Source organism: Chiloscyllium plagiosum, unplaced genomic scaffold (genome assembly GCF_037043375.1).
Source record: "Chiloscyllium plagiosum isolate Xiang-an unplaced genomic scaffold, Cpla_swu_hap1 HiC_scaffold_35, whole genome shotgun sequence".
Lineage (NCBI taxonomy): Eukaryota > Metazoa > Chordata > Chondrichthyes > Orectolobiformes > Hemiscylliidae > Chiloscyllium > Chiloscyllium plagiosum.
Window position 1 is genome coordinate 53600790 of NW_028270173.1, and position 13755 is coordinate 53614544.

Below are 13755 nucleotides of genomic sequence, written 5' to 3' on the forward strand. Positions count from 1 at the left end.
TCAGATGCAAAATCAATTTCTTTTAATATAAAAACTGTCTCCGAGTTCCCTCAGGACGTTGCTTCATTTCAGGTCAATCAGTGACCCACTGAAGACAGTGAGGATGAGAAAGTGTGAGGGAGGAACCATCTGTGAAGATCCCTCTGACGGTGGCACTGCTCACATTTCTGAGACGGGATGGAAACACGACTTGAGAAGGTCTCACTTGAAGAACCAGGATCCAAACCTGGGGATCTGGGATCCACTGCTCAATCTGTGGAAACACATTCCCAGAAAAATTGATCTCAGTCCTGAAGGAATTGAGTGTGAACAATGAGCTGTAATTCTGTGTGTCTGCTGTGACATGGTAGGATAGACAATGGTGTCCATGTTCACACTGGAACAGGAGCAGTCCGTTATTCTGCAATGAGGCTCCGGGAATGTCCTGTAGTGGGGCCCAGGAAACCCACAAGGTCAGGAATGGACAGACAGGAGGCAATCACTTCAGGGTGGGGAGGGGAGGGGAATTAGTCTGACAGGGTTTAACAGTGTATGGGAGGGTGGGACAGGGTCAGGAGGGATGTGAAAATGTTCCAAATAAATCGAGAGAATCTAAATCTAATAAATTTCAGTCAGAGAAAAGTTGACATGTCACTTACCGAATCATGAAGAAGCTGCACCAGAGATATCAGAAGCTGAGAAAATAAAAACAGAATGTGAGAAGTTATATCAAATATAAAATGAGACAGTGTGAGATATTCTCTATCACTCACTGGACCCAGGATTTAATCACCCTCAGCACTAACTAACCAGACTCTCCGATCACCCCCCAGTGGGAATTAAGGGTGAGTGAGTGGAGGGAGGGGCAGTGGGGGAAGAGAATGGAGGGTGACAGTTCGAAGGAGAGACACTGGGGACATGGAGTAGAGAAACAGGACGATAAGAGAGTGTTGGCTGAGAAACAGCATTGTGAGGAGACGGACCCATCACCCTGAGCAACACCCTGGCAAATATAACTCTACACTCTCATAGGGTCAGCACGGATGGCTCAGTGGTTAGCACTGTTGCCTCACAGCACCAGGGACCCGGGTACAATTCCCACCTCGGGTTACTGTGCGGAGTTTGCACACTCTCCCCGTGTCTGTGTGGGTTTCCTCCGGGTGCTCCGGTTTCTGCCCACAATCCAAAGGTGTGCAGGTCAGGTGAATTGGCCATGCTACATTGCCCATAGTGTTAGGTGTGTTCGTCAGGGGTAAATATAGGGTTGCGGAATGGGTCTGGTTGGGTTACCCTTTGGAGGGTCTGTGTGGACTTGTTGGCCTGAAGGGTCTGTTTCCACACTGTAGGGAACCTACTCTACACCTCCCATTACCTTATCCATCATTCCCAACACTCTGTCCCCTCAGCCACTTACTGGGAGCTGTTGTGTAGGTCCCATTTGGTGAATCTGTAGAAACAAAATAAATGTCCATTAGGATGGGGAATAGTCCATTCTCAGAGAGTGAGAACACAACAAGTGTGAGGGAATGGAGATTGATGTTGGGGTGTTGGTATTGGACTCGTGTGAACACAGTCAGAAATCACACACGGTCCCAAGTTACAGTCCAACAGGTTTGTTTGAAATCACAAGCTTTCTGAGCGTAGCCCCTTCCTCAGGTGAAGTGAGAGAGAAGCTCACAGACACCGAATTTATCAGCAGGGAGATCAATGGGCAGAGAGATCAAAAGATCATCCAAATGGGGTGAGTGGAGTCTCTGCAGGTGATCACAAATGTCAGATGGTGGGAGGAAAGTGTCAACAGCTGGATAACAAGAGAAGGGATGATCCAGAATCCCATTAAAGGGGGCAGAGAGATCATTCCAAAACATTAAAAATACGGTGGTACTGGAGACAAACCAAATGCCTGGAATAACATGATCGGTATCAGAGTCACACGCCGAGGGTCAAATCAAAGTAATAAGTCATCCAAAGCTGCACAAACTCATTAAGGGAGAAAGAGCTTCAAAATTTATCAAGGAGATGGTGCCCAAACAAGGCAGGAAGGAAAGTTTACAGGGATTGTGTCAGAAATCCTCATCCCCATACTCCCGTCCATCCTTACACTTAATGGAGATGCAGAAAATCCCTTCCATTCCATTAATATTCAGTCAGTGAGGATCTGATTGGGTGCAGTGGGTCTAATGATAAATATTAGACCTGGTCTGGGCTGATCACATAAAGGAAGATCAGACAGGGAACGAGACGTGTTTATACGTGTGGATCTGTGTGTGGGAATTCAATCAGTTCCATTCCCCACAGTGCCCTGTACTCCCAGTACTGGAGACTCCCCCACACTCACCCAGTCCCCTCAGTTCCACATTCCCCTCTCTCTGATTCTTACCTCTCCGTGACCATTTCCAGATGATTATTCCGACTATCCCGACAATAACAGCCAATAGAATGACCATTGATGCAATGAGACTTCCAAGTTGGGAATGCAGCCAATTGCTTTTCAGATTTTCTGAAACACATTGGAAATATATCAGTATTCTCTCTGTTCCTGGATTTATTTCTAACTCTGTGTTGATTGGGAACAATTATAACTGCTCCGAGCTGTTGGGAATTGTTGGGATTGGTTGAAATGCGGGTTTGACCCTCTCCCGATTTCACTCTCCAGTGAAGTCACCAAGGATCCCATTGATAGGGGTATAAACATCGTGTTGTGCCTGTCCTGGGGGTTACCTCCCCAGACAGTTCAGTTCCCATTCTCCCCAATATCTCTGTGTCCTGTCCTTACTAGTGCTGGTGGGCAAGATCGGCCTTGGGTGAGGTGAAGGAGTGAGTGAATGGTTGGAGGGGTGTAGTTCGGTCTCCCAGAAAGACACTTCCTCAGTGGTTGGGCAAGGGGCAGTTTGGGAACTCACTGGTGAGTGTTGGGGATGTTGAGTACCAATGGAATGGGGTTTGGGTGCCACAGTGGGTTGGTGAGGGGGCCTTGTTAGGGATCCAGTTGTGGAGTTCTGTGTTGTGTCCCAGTTGTCTGTCCAGGGTGATGCACTGCGAGTCTGACAGACGTCTGGAGGCGGTGAGCTGGTGTTGGTGCTGGGGAGAGGTCAAGTAATGGTTGCAGAGTATCGGGTCATAGGTTTGAGGGGATGGAGTCAAAGAGTTAAAGAGTCACACAACAAGTGTGCGTGTTCTGTCCAACTTTCCCCGCTGACCAGATATCCTCGTCAGTGTGTGAATGGAGGGATCAGCAGTACGTTTGGAGATGGTCGGTTTTCTAGTTCTCTGGTGTTAGGGACCACACCAGGACCCCTCAAAATATCTGAAGAAGGGAGTCGAGATCTGAACTGCTTCTTCTTTTAAAACTGGATGGGAAGTGCAGTGTTCCGGATGCAATGCAAGTGTTCAAACAACTCAATGTTAAGCAAAACACAATTTATTTAAACGCTGTAATTAAAATACAAACAAAAGAAAAAGGAATTTTGAATAACTTAACGATTGAAAAATGTAACTGAACATAGTACCTATTACTAATTAACTGTTGCAATATTGTAACATCCTATAAACACCTTGGCAAAAAGGTAAATTCAGACACAGATTCTTACATGCAGTTCTCAAATCCTGGAGAAACAATATCAAGAAAAAAATGCAGACAGTAGTAGCCAGGTGACATTCACTGAACCTGCCAACTCTTTTGAGACCCCAAAGGCTTCTGACGTAACTGATAAAAACCAAACTGAGAAATCTGGATCTGTGAGAGCTGGCCACGCCCATTCAGACTGCTTCTATTGTTCCAGTTTAAAAAAAAACTTCAAGACCTCACAACTTGTTTACCTCAGTCATCATCAGCAGCGAGTTTGGTGCCTCTGCCTTACAACCTCTCTTCAAAACAAAAACTAGGACACCAACAACCTTTTAAAGTGACAGCATCATCACACTCGGAGTTAAAGAAGCTTCCAATCCCTAACCTCAGAACCTGAGATCTTTCCAGAGGGTTCCGGGTACGGTTTGAAACTTCCCAGACAAATCCTATTCAGTGAGTCAGGAATTCTGAGGGGTCCAGACCCTCCTTTCTCAAGGTGTGTCCAGTCTCTGACTGTCTGTCTGCTGGACAATCTGGGCCCATGTCTGGTGCTGAAGCCTGGAATACAAGCAAATCTTCTTGTAATTCTGGAGAGATTATTCCGGAGTGAAATCGATGAGTACTTCACCAATAACAGGGCTGTGGGAATCTGGAATCCCCAAAAGGTGCTGGAAGTTTGGGATTCGGAAACCCTTTCAAACTTAGAATTGAAATCTTTAACGCAACTGAGACCAACATGACATATCAACGCAGAGAACAAGGTGGGTAGTTGCAAACAAGGAAGTGAAAAAGTGTCCTCTAAATAGTTTCATCTGTCACATGTATATATATACACACACACACACACACACAGACACAGACACAGACATAGGCACACAGACACAGGCACACACACACACACACACACACACACTCTCCAGTCCCTTACCCCACTGATAGAGCTTGCTCTCTGCCAGGCTGCTGTGTTCAATGTGACAGGAATATTGCTCCTCATCCCCAGCATTGATCTCAATCTCTTTCTGGATCTGATGGGTCCCATCGTGGTTCGGTCGAACCCCCGAGGATTGGGTCTCAGACATGACCTCTCCATTCCTTAGCCAGGTCACCTCGATGTCTACAGGATCAAACCCAGTGACCAGGCAGGAGAGAGTGAGCGGCTTTTCCTGACGACTGGGCTCCCTCCTGGAGATGAACACTTCAGGCTGAACTGTGATGGGAAAGGGTGAAACCACAAACAATAGACAGACACTGAATGGAATGGGAGAACGGTTTCATAGATCAGTGAGGTTAGATCCGAACATGGAACAAAACTGAAATATATACCTTTCCTTGTGAAATATTCCTTTCCAACTTCCAGATATCTGTTTAAATGTTCAACAGATGTTTTTTGCAGATATGATTCCCAATAGTAGTTCCAGGATTGATCCGAATTCCATTTCTCTTTATTGATCACTGCAAAGTGATTTGCGGCAACCCATCTCATTCTGTCTGGCTCTAAACTAATGTGGTCCTTTCCATCAAATCCAAATCTCATCGATCTCTTCACAGAGCCATCTTCACTGACCTCAACAGAATGTATCCATTGGAGAGGGTGAATTCCTGTCAGTGACCAGACAGGGATCAATCATCAATAAATAATAGATAATCACACACTGTCTGATCAGAGGGAAAGGGGATCAAATATCAGATGGAAATAGGGGATGAGGGTCACAGTCTGATCAGAGGGGAAAGGGTTCCAATCTAATGTTAAAGTTGCAGAATTAGTTGACAGTCCTCATTTCACTTTACATTCCAAGGTCAGTGCTGGGGGATAGACTGAGTGGAGTGACCCAGGGGTCAGTGCTGGGAGATGGACTGAGTGGACAGACCCAGGGGTCAGTGCTGGGAGATGGACTGAGTGGACAGACCCAGGGGTCAGTGCTGGGGGATGGACTGAGTGGAGTGACCTGGGGGATAATGTGGACAATTGACGGTGAGATTTTACCTGAAGTCTGGTTTGTCCTTTTCATGATCGATTTCAGATTCCCCTTTGCCAGCCCGGTGTGTGTGATCGCCTGATCTGTAGCATCATCCCAGAATTTCACACTGAGTGAATCAGCCAGGAACTGCTGCCTAGGGACACAGCGACGGGTATCACTGTCAAAGTAACCTGTTTGTATTCCGTTGACCATCGCAACAACAGTGATTTTAGGGAAATCTTGTTCTCCTGAGACAATTGTATATTTTATTGTTCATGAGTTAGTCTCTGTAATATAAACAGTTCGAGGAGCTGGTTATCAAACTGCAGAACAAGCACTGGAAGGGAAACTGGGAGGGAGAGGAACTAGCAAACAAAACAGAATGTGGCTGGTGGGGGCGAGGAAGAGAGACTTGGGGGATTAAGAGAGCAAGACTGGGGAGGGACAGAGACAGACGAGGGACGGAGACAGACGAGGGACGGAGACAGACGAGGGACGGAGACAGACGAGGGACGGAGACAAGCATTGGAAAATAAATACTGGGGATGGGGGAGAGAGAGACACACTGCGGAGGAACTGGGAAATGAGGAAGAGAGACTGTACAGCATGGAGGAGGGACACTGAGGAGTGAGGAGAGAATGTGGAGGGTTTGGAAATGAGATAAGGAAGGTCAGAGGTGAAGAGAGAGCATTGGGATGAGGACAAAAGAGACTGGGACCTGGAAGAATAGAATGGGAGGGGTTACAGATCGAGAAGGGCGAGAGGCAGGCGTAGAAGGCAAAGATATTGCAGGGGAGGGAAAGGGATTGGGAGGAGCAAAGGGACTGATGAGGGGATAAAGACTGTGAAGGAGGGGGAAGAGAGAGATTACACAGGACAGAAAGAAACTGGGATGGGGAGCGGGGGGAGGGGTTGAGACCAGGGAGGGAAATGAGACTCTGGGGAAGGTTGGATAATAGATTGGGGAGGGGATGGGAAAGAGGCTGAGGTTAGGTGGAGAGAGAGAAAAAGAAAGAAGGAAAGAAGAAGGGAAGAAGAAGGGAAGAAGAAGGGAAGAAGAGAGAGACACTGGGGAGGGGAAAGAGAGAGAAAGAGAGAGAACAGTGGGAAGGAAGAGAGAGAGATTGTTGGGAGAAAGCAAGAGACGAGGAAGTTTGCTCAATGATTTGGTTGAAATTTCCTAGTTCTGCCATTGGATGTTAAAAATGTCCAATTTCGCTTCATTTATCCCTGTCATTTAAACAGGAGCTGTGCCACATCATTTCATTCGGTATTCGAACTGGGGTTTGCTTCATTAATTGGGAGGCACTGGTGTTGGACTGGGGTGGACAAAGTTAAAAATCACACAACACCAGGTTCCAGTCCAATCGGTTTATTTGGAAGCACTAATTTTCGGAGAGCTGCTACTTCATCAGGTGATTGTGGAGAATAAGATTGTAGGACACAGAATTTACAGCAAAAGTTTACAGTGTGATATAACTGAAACCATATATTGAAAAAGACCTGGATTGTTTGTTATGTCTCACACACAGACGGACACACACAGACACTCCTACACACACACACGCACACCCACATGCACACATACACATATAAGTTTGTGGGTGAATTTGTACTTGCAGAATTACATTGTACTTTGCTCAAAAACTGCATGAATCCATGTAAGAGTTTGTAAATCCGTTTTTAGATTTGAATCATTCTGACCATTGTGGCACAGACATTCTCACACAGGGAGTTTACACCTTCAATACTTTATCTGGGCCGACATGACACCACTTGTTAAAATGCACTTGAGGATGTAACTTCTAAAAAAAATTAAAACAGTATTATCCCTTCAAGACTGATGACTAAACTTTGTGATCTCAGACTGAGCCCCACTCTCTGAACCTGACCTGTTTCCTGACCCACAGGCTATAATCAGTGAAGATTGGGGACAATATTTCATCCTCACTAACACTTAATTCTGGAGCCCCCCAGGGGTGTGTACTCTGTCCCCTACTGTACTTGTTGTATACCCATGACTGCGTCACCAAATACCAGACTAATGCCATTTACAAGTTCGCTGATGACACCACCACAGTCGGTCAAATCTCAGATGGCGACGATACAGACTACAGATGAAAGACCTGGAAAAACGGTGCACTGAGAATAACCAAGCTCTCAATGCCAGCAAAACCAAGGAACTCATTATTGACTTTGGGTGGGATGTTACTCATGCCCCCCCTACACATTAACAGCACAGAGCTGGAACGAGTGGAGAGTGTCAAGCTCCTGGGAGTGGTCATCCACAACAAGCTTTCTTGGACTCTTCACATGGATGCATTGGTTACAATGGCCCAACAATGTCTCTTCTTCCTCAGGCAGCTGAGGAAATTTGGCATGACGCTCTGCCAACGTTTATAGGTGCGCCACTGAGAGCATTATATCTGGATGTATCACTACCTGGTATGGCAACTGTACCATTCAAAATCGGAGACGGTTACAGAGAGTGGTGAAGTCGGCCCGGACAATCACAAAGGTCAACCTCCCATCTATAGAATCCATCTACCAGGCCCGCTGTCAAGGAAAGGCCGCCAGCATTCTCAAAGATCCATCCCACCCTGGCAATGTTTTTCTACAACCCCTACCATCGGGGAGAAGGTACAGAAGCCGGAACACATGCACCAGCTGGTTTTGAAACCATTTCGACCCTAAGTTGTTAGAATACTGAATGGATTCACAAACTCTTAACATTCGCCTGTACCTGCGTTTTTGCTTTTGCTGCTGTTTACCTATTATTTACTTACCTGTGCTACTTAACTCTGTGATCTGCCTGTATTGCTCACAAGACAAAGCTTTTCACTGTGCCTCAGTACTTTTGGCAATAAATTCAATACAATTTTGCTGTCAGCCCTGAGCTGTTCAGTTCCCTGACAACCAATCACCTTGCTGTTGGCGGGCAGAGGAGCTCTGTCATTACAACTGGCCATGAGGCCACAAACCAATCAGCTTCACTTTAAACCACCCCTCAGCCCCAGTTTACTGGTGTACTGATCCGTATGATATCACTCAGGTTTACCTCATCGAATATGAGTTCCCTGATCGTGGCTGTTAACTTCATCCTATCAGGAAGCCCCAGCTGACAGATATAAACAGGAGGGTCAGGGGTTCTGTCCACTCGAGGAGCTGGCTCCGTGCTAGCTGAGTCACTGTCATGTGCTATGTACCTGTAAATAAAGGGTGACTCCTGTTTGAGGGGAGAAAATGGAGTCCACACTCGTGTTCTGGAATTAAACATAGGAAATCAATACATAAGAAACAAACAAATGACAGGCAAATGTAGACATTGGACCATTTCAAACTGATGCTGGAAGCCTAGTGATGGGAGATAAGGAAATAGCAGGAGAACGTAACAAGTACTTTGCGTCAGTCTTCACAGTGGAAGATATGAGTAATATCCCAACAATTAAAGGGAGTCAGGGGACTGAGTGGAGTATGGTTGCCATCACAAAAGAGAAAGTGCTAGAAAAGCTAAAAGGTCTTAAAATTGATAAATCTCTTGGCTCCGATGGGCTACATCCTAGAGTTCGGTTTTGGTCCCCACACCTCAGGAAGGACATAATGGCACTGGAGTGTGTCCAGTGGAGATTCAGATGGATAATCCCTGGAATGGTAGGTCTAACATATGAGGAATGGCTGAGGATCCTGGGATTGTATTCATTGGACTTTAGAAGATTAAGGGGAGATCTAATAGAAACTTACAAGATAATACATGGCTTGGAAAGGGCGGATGCTAGGAAATTGTTTCCGTTAGGCGAGGAGACTAGGACCCGTGGACACAGCCTTAGAATTAGAGGGGGTAAATTCAGAACAGAAATGCAGAGACATTTCTTCAGCTAGACAGTGGTAGGCCTGTGGAATTCATTGCTGCAGAGTGTAGTGGAGGCCAGGACGCTAAATGTCTTCAAGGCAGAGATTGATAAATTCTTGATGTCACAAGGAATTAAGGGCTACGGGGAGAGTGCGGGTAAGTGGAGTTGAAATGCCCATCAGCCATGATTGAATGGCGGAGTGGACTCGATGGGCCGAACGGCCTTACTTCCACTCCTATGTCTTATGGTCTTATGGCAATGAGAGAGGCATGGGAACAGATTTGGCTCGAGTAGATTGGGCGGGAAGGCTCAAAGGTAAGAGAGTGGATGAGCAGTGACAGTTGTTTAAGGGGCTAGTAAAATTCCTCACAACTAAAATATATCCCAGTGAGTAAGAAAGGTGGTAAAGCGTTGTGGTGGGGCGGGGTGGGGGGAAGGTGGGGTGGAGGGCAGGGGGTAGAAGGTCAAAACCTTCCATAGCTAAAAAAGGAAGTCAAGGACAATATAAAGTCAACAATGAAGGTCTACCATATTGCAAAGGCCAGTGGCAGGCTGGAAGCTTGGGAAACTATCAAACATAAGCAAAGGGATACTAAAAAATTAATAACAGGAGCTAAGGTAAATGAAGAAAGAAAATTGGCACAAAATATCAAAAAGGATAACAAAAGCTTCTATAAGTATACAAAAGGGAAGAGAGCCGCTGATATGAATGTCGGTCCCTTGGAAGGTGAAACTGGAGAGTTAATTGTGGGGACAACTGAAATGGCAGAGATGCCAAAGCAATGCTTTGCCCCAGTTTTCACAGTGAAGGACCATTCTTATTGGTTCGAGTCAGAGGCAATAGAAAGGGTAGAATGTAAAACAATCAGCATTGATCAGGAAAAGGTACTCAGCCAACTATTAAGATTGAGGGCAGACAAGTCTCCCGGGCCAGATGGCCGAGAGCCGAGGGTATTAAAGGAAGTGACGGTGGAGATCATGGATCCATTCATTACAATATTCCAAAATTCCCTCGACATGGGAAAAGCTCCCATGGATTAGAAAAATACTAATCTTATTAAAAAATTATAGACCAGTTAGTTTAATATCTGTTGATGGAATCAATTATCAAGGAAGCAATATCAGGACAGGTGGCAAGTCAGAATGTGGTCCATCAGAGTCAGCATGGGTTTATGAAGGGCAAATCATGTTTGACTAATTTGCTGGATGGCTTTGAAGATGTGAGAAGCAAAGTGGATACTGGGGATCCTTTAGGTGTAATGTATCTGGACTTTTGGCAGGGATTTGATGAGGTGCCGCACAAAAGGATAATTCACAAAGTTGGATCATATGGGATTATGGGTAATTTATTATCTTGGGCAGATGACTGGCTAATGGACAGAAGACAGAGAATCGGGATAAATAGGGTTTTTTTCCGGATGGCAAAAGGTTACGAGTGGGGTGCCACAGGGTTTGGTCCTTGGGCCCCAGTTATTGACAATCTAAGTTCACGACTTTGAAACAGGGAGGGTTGCCAAAAATAGGTGGGATGGTAAATTGCAACGAGGAAACAGGAACCTTACAACAGATAGGGTAGGACCAATGTAGGCCGATACTGTCTGGAATTTCGAAAAATGAGGAGACTTCAAATTGAGGTTGTCAAGATGATAAAAGTCATGGATAAAATGGATGGGGAATGGATGCTTCCCCTTGTGGGGCATCCTCGGACGGGAGGTTGTAGGATGAGAGGGAGCAAATTTCAAACAGAGTTGGGGAGAAGCGACTTCTCCCAAAGGGTTGTGAATCGGTGGGATTCATTCCCCCAAAATGCGGTGGATGCTGGGACAGTGAGTAAATTTAAGGAGGAGTGAGACAGATGTTTAATTGGTAATGGGGTGAAGGGATATGGGGAGAAGGCAGGAAAATGGGGGTGAGGAGCAGAACAGACATGATGGAATGGCAGAGCAGACTTGATGGGCCGAATGGCCTAATTCTGCTCCTAGATCTTATGAACATGTGACTTGGTGACAGGATACCAGCCTTGGTGGAGATATTTCAGCTCAAACCAACAGCTACACAAACAGGGTTCACAAAAGATATTGAATTTCTTACTTCCAAAACATGCAGCCATCCTTGTAAATCCTTGCTGGAAAACAGGGCTTTCCCATTTCAGTCCACAATATTAAAAATCACGAACAGGAAATGACATCACCACAAACCCCAGGAACCCCATCCAGGACAAACATATAAATAGAAAACAGGAGACAACAGCTTCGCTTCACTTGGAGGTCGCCACTGATGATGTTACCAAGCCAGGTAATGAAACGTCTGGATATCAAACCTACAGCTCAGCGAGCAAACCTACACCCTAAACCTTAACCTGAGCTGCAAGCCTTGCACTGTTAAGAAGGTTTTAGATTAGGAACCTGGACACAAATCCCATCACAGTCTTCCAGACTGTGCTGCCTTCAATATGTAAAAGATCAGGCTGGCTGTATAACAGGCGGCTGATCAAACATCCCCCATTTCAAACTCTCCCCAAGAGATTCACATTCACCCAGACACAGAGAGAGAGAAGAGAGAAAAAGAGAGAAAAAGAGAGAAAAAGAGAGAAAAAGAGAGAAAAAGAGAGAAAAAGAGAGAAAAAGAGAGAGAAGGAGAGAGAAGGAGAGAGAAGGAGAGAGAAGAGAGAGAGAAGAGAGAGAGGAGAGAGAGGAGAGAATGGAAAGCTGAATTCTGTACTTCCCGGGAGAGACCCGGGAAAAACACAGGGAGATGGAGAGAAGGATCAGCAACATTCTGGGAATTCACTCTCCCTATTCCAATCAGGGATTGGGAATAAAAAGTGATTGGAAAATATCTGCTGTTCACAAACTGAAAAATTAACAAAATAAACATTCTTTCCTACCCAGAATGCCATTTCCTGATCGACAAAGTAATTTGATCATTTGCTGAACTTGAAGTTGCCGAACCAGTCTCAGTCAAAAATCCAATAAAGAGATGAACAGATTTCTGTCACCAGTTCCCAGGGAGATCAGACACAGACAGGTTGAGTTACTCGCTGTGAAACAGACACAGGGAAAACTGACCTTTCTCCCATTGGCAGGACACAGGGTGTGGGGTCTTTGTGGGATACCCTTCGGTGGGTCGGGGTGGACTTGTTGGGCCAAATGGCCTGGCCCCATACTGTAGGGAGTCTATGAATCCATGATTCTAAAAACAGCCATCTCATGTTCATATGAACTTGTACCAGAAGCTGAAAGAAAACAATTTCAAAATCTAACGAAAGAACTTGGTCAAAGTTTGAAAAAAATCAAACAAAGTAACATTGCGAAGTGGATAAGGCCATGAAAATAAATCAGACACATATCACAGTCTTGGAGAGACTACTTTGTTGGAGTTCAAGAATTCACTTTGTGAAGTATTGGTAACTCATGATGAAGAGCAGAGAGTTAAAACTGCGAAGAATTTCCTTGTGTTATAAAGTGGAGGTTGACCCCACCCCCCAATCCCCAAAGAGCTACACCTCACCTCATAATCTGTAAAAGGGGGAGTGCAGAGTGGTGTACCTCAGCAACTTCAAGTGGTTCAATAAAATAAATCCTTGACACTCACTTTAAAATCAACTCGTTACCATCTATTTATCTCACTCGAACAGTGAACAAATTAACTAAACTATTAACAAGCAGAATTAATCTCAATTAACTTCTAACTATTCCCAATTACAGCAAGATTCTAATGGTGTGCTGTTCCAACAAAGAACAGTCCCACTTATACATAAAAATATTTAGTCTCTCAAAATTACATCCATGTTACGTGCCTTCTGGAATGTTCTGTGCCTTCTCCAACAATTCTTCTGTCAGGAATATTAACTAGCTGTACCACTGGTACCATTTTTATTTTAATGGCACTTTCTCTAAGACATAAATGAGGCTGTGAGAGCCAGTGATTCTCTCTTTTTTTTTTCTTAGTGATTCTCTCTTAAGAGCTGAGGGCCGTTGGCTCTGCTGGAGGGCAGTAAGCTCTGGGGTCTTTATCCAACTGCCCCCAACCTTCATCTCCTTGATGACGTATCAATATTTCACACAATAGGATTGGTCCTCTGTTGTTAAAATCATCAGACTTAAATTTAATAGATTTTTGGTATCTAAGTACCTGTTCAAATTAATTGGCTAAATTAAAAGCCTGTTGTCTTGAAAAAATAACTGGTGTTTAGCCTGCTAACTGTATAGCCTTTCAATATAGTGTTTCAATTTGGGTGCTCTCTGTGGATTTGCAAACCTTCAAGCTGCCGTTCACAGACATCCATTTTAAATCTCTAAACATGGAAAAAGCACTAGATTTTTAAAGGGACCAAGCAATGCTTTCCCCCACCCACCCCTAGCCTTTTACAAATACCAAATTCTAACTTTCTACCTTC

At 45.0% G+C, this 13755-nt stretch overlaps 1 pseudogene; it reads right to left on the reverse strand.

Annotated features, from left to right (window-relative positions):
• Positions 1–642: 642 nt before the first annotated feature.
• Positions 643–12133, reverse strand: LOC148140906 (class I histocompatibility antigen, F10 alpha chain-like; annotated as a pseudogene).
• Positions 12134–13755: the final 1622 nt, after the last annotated feature.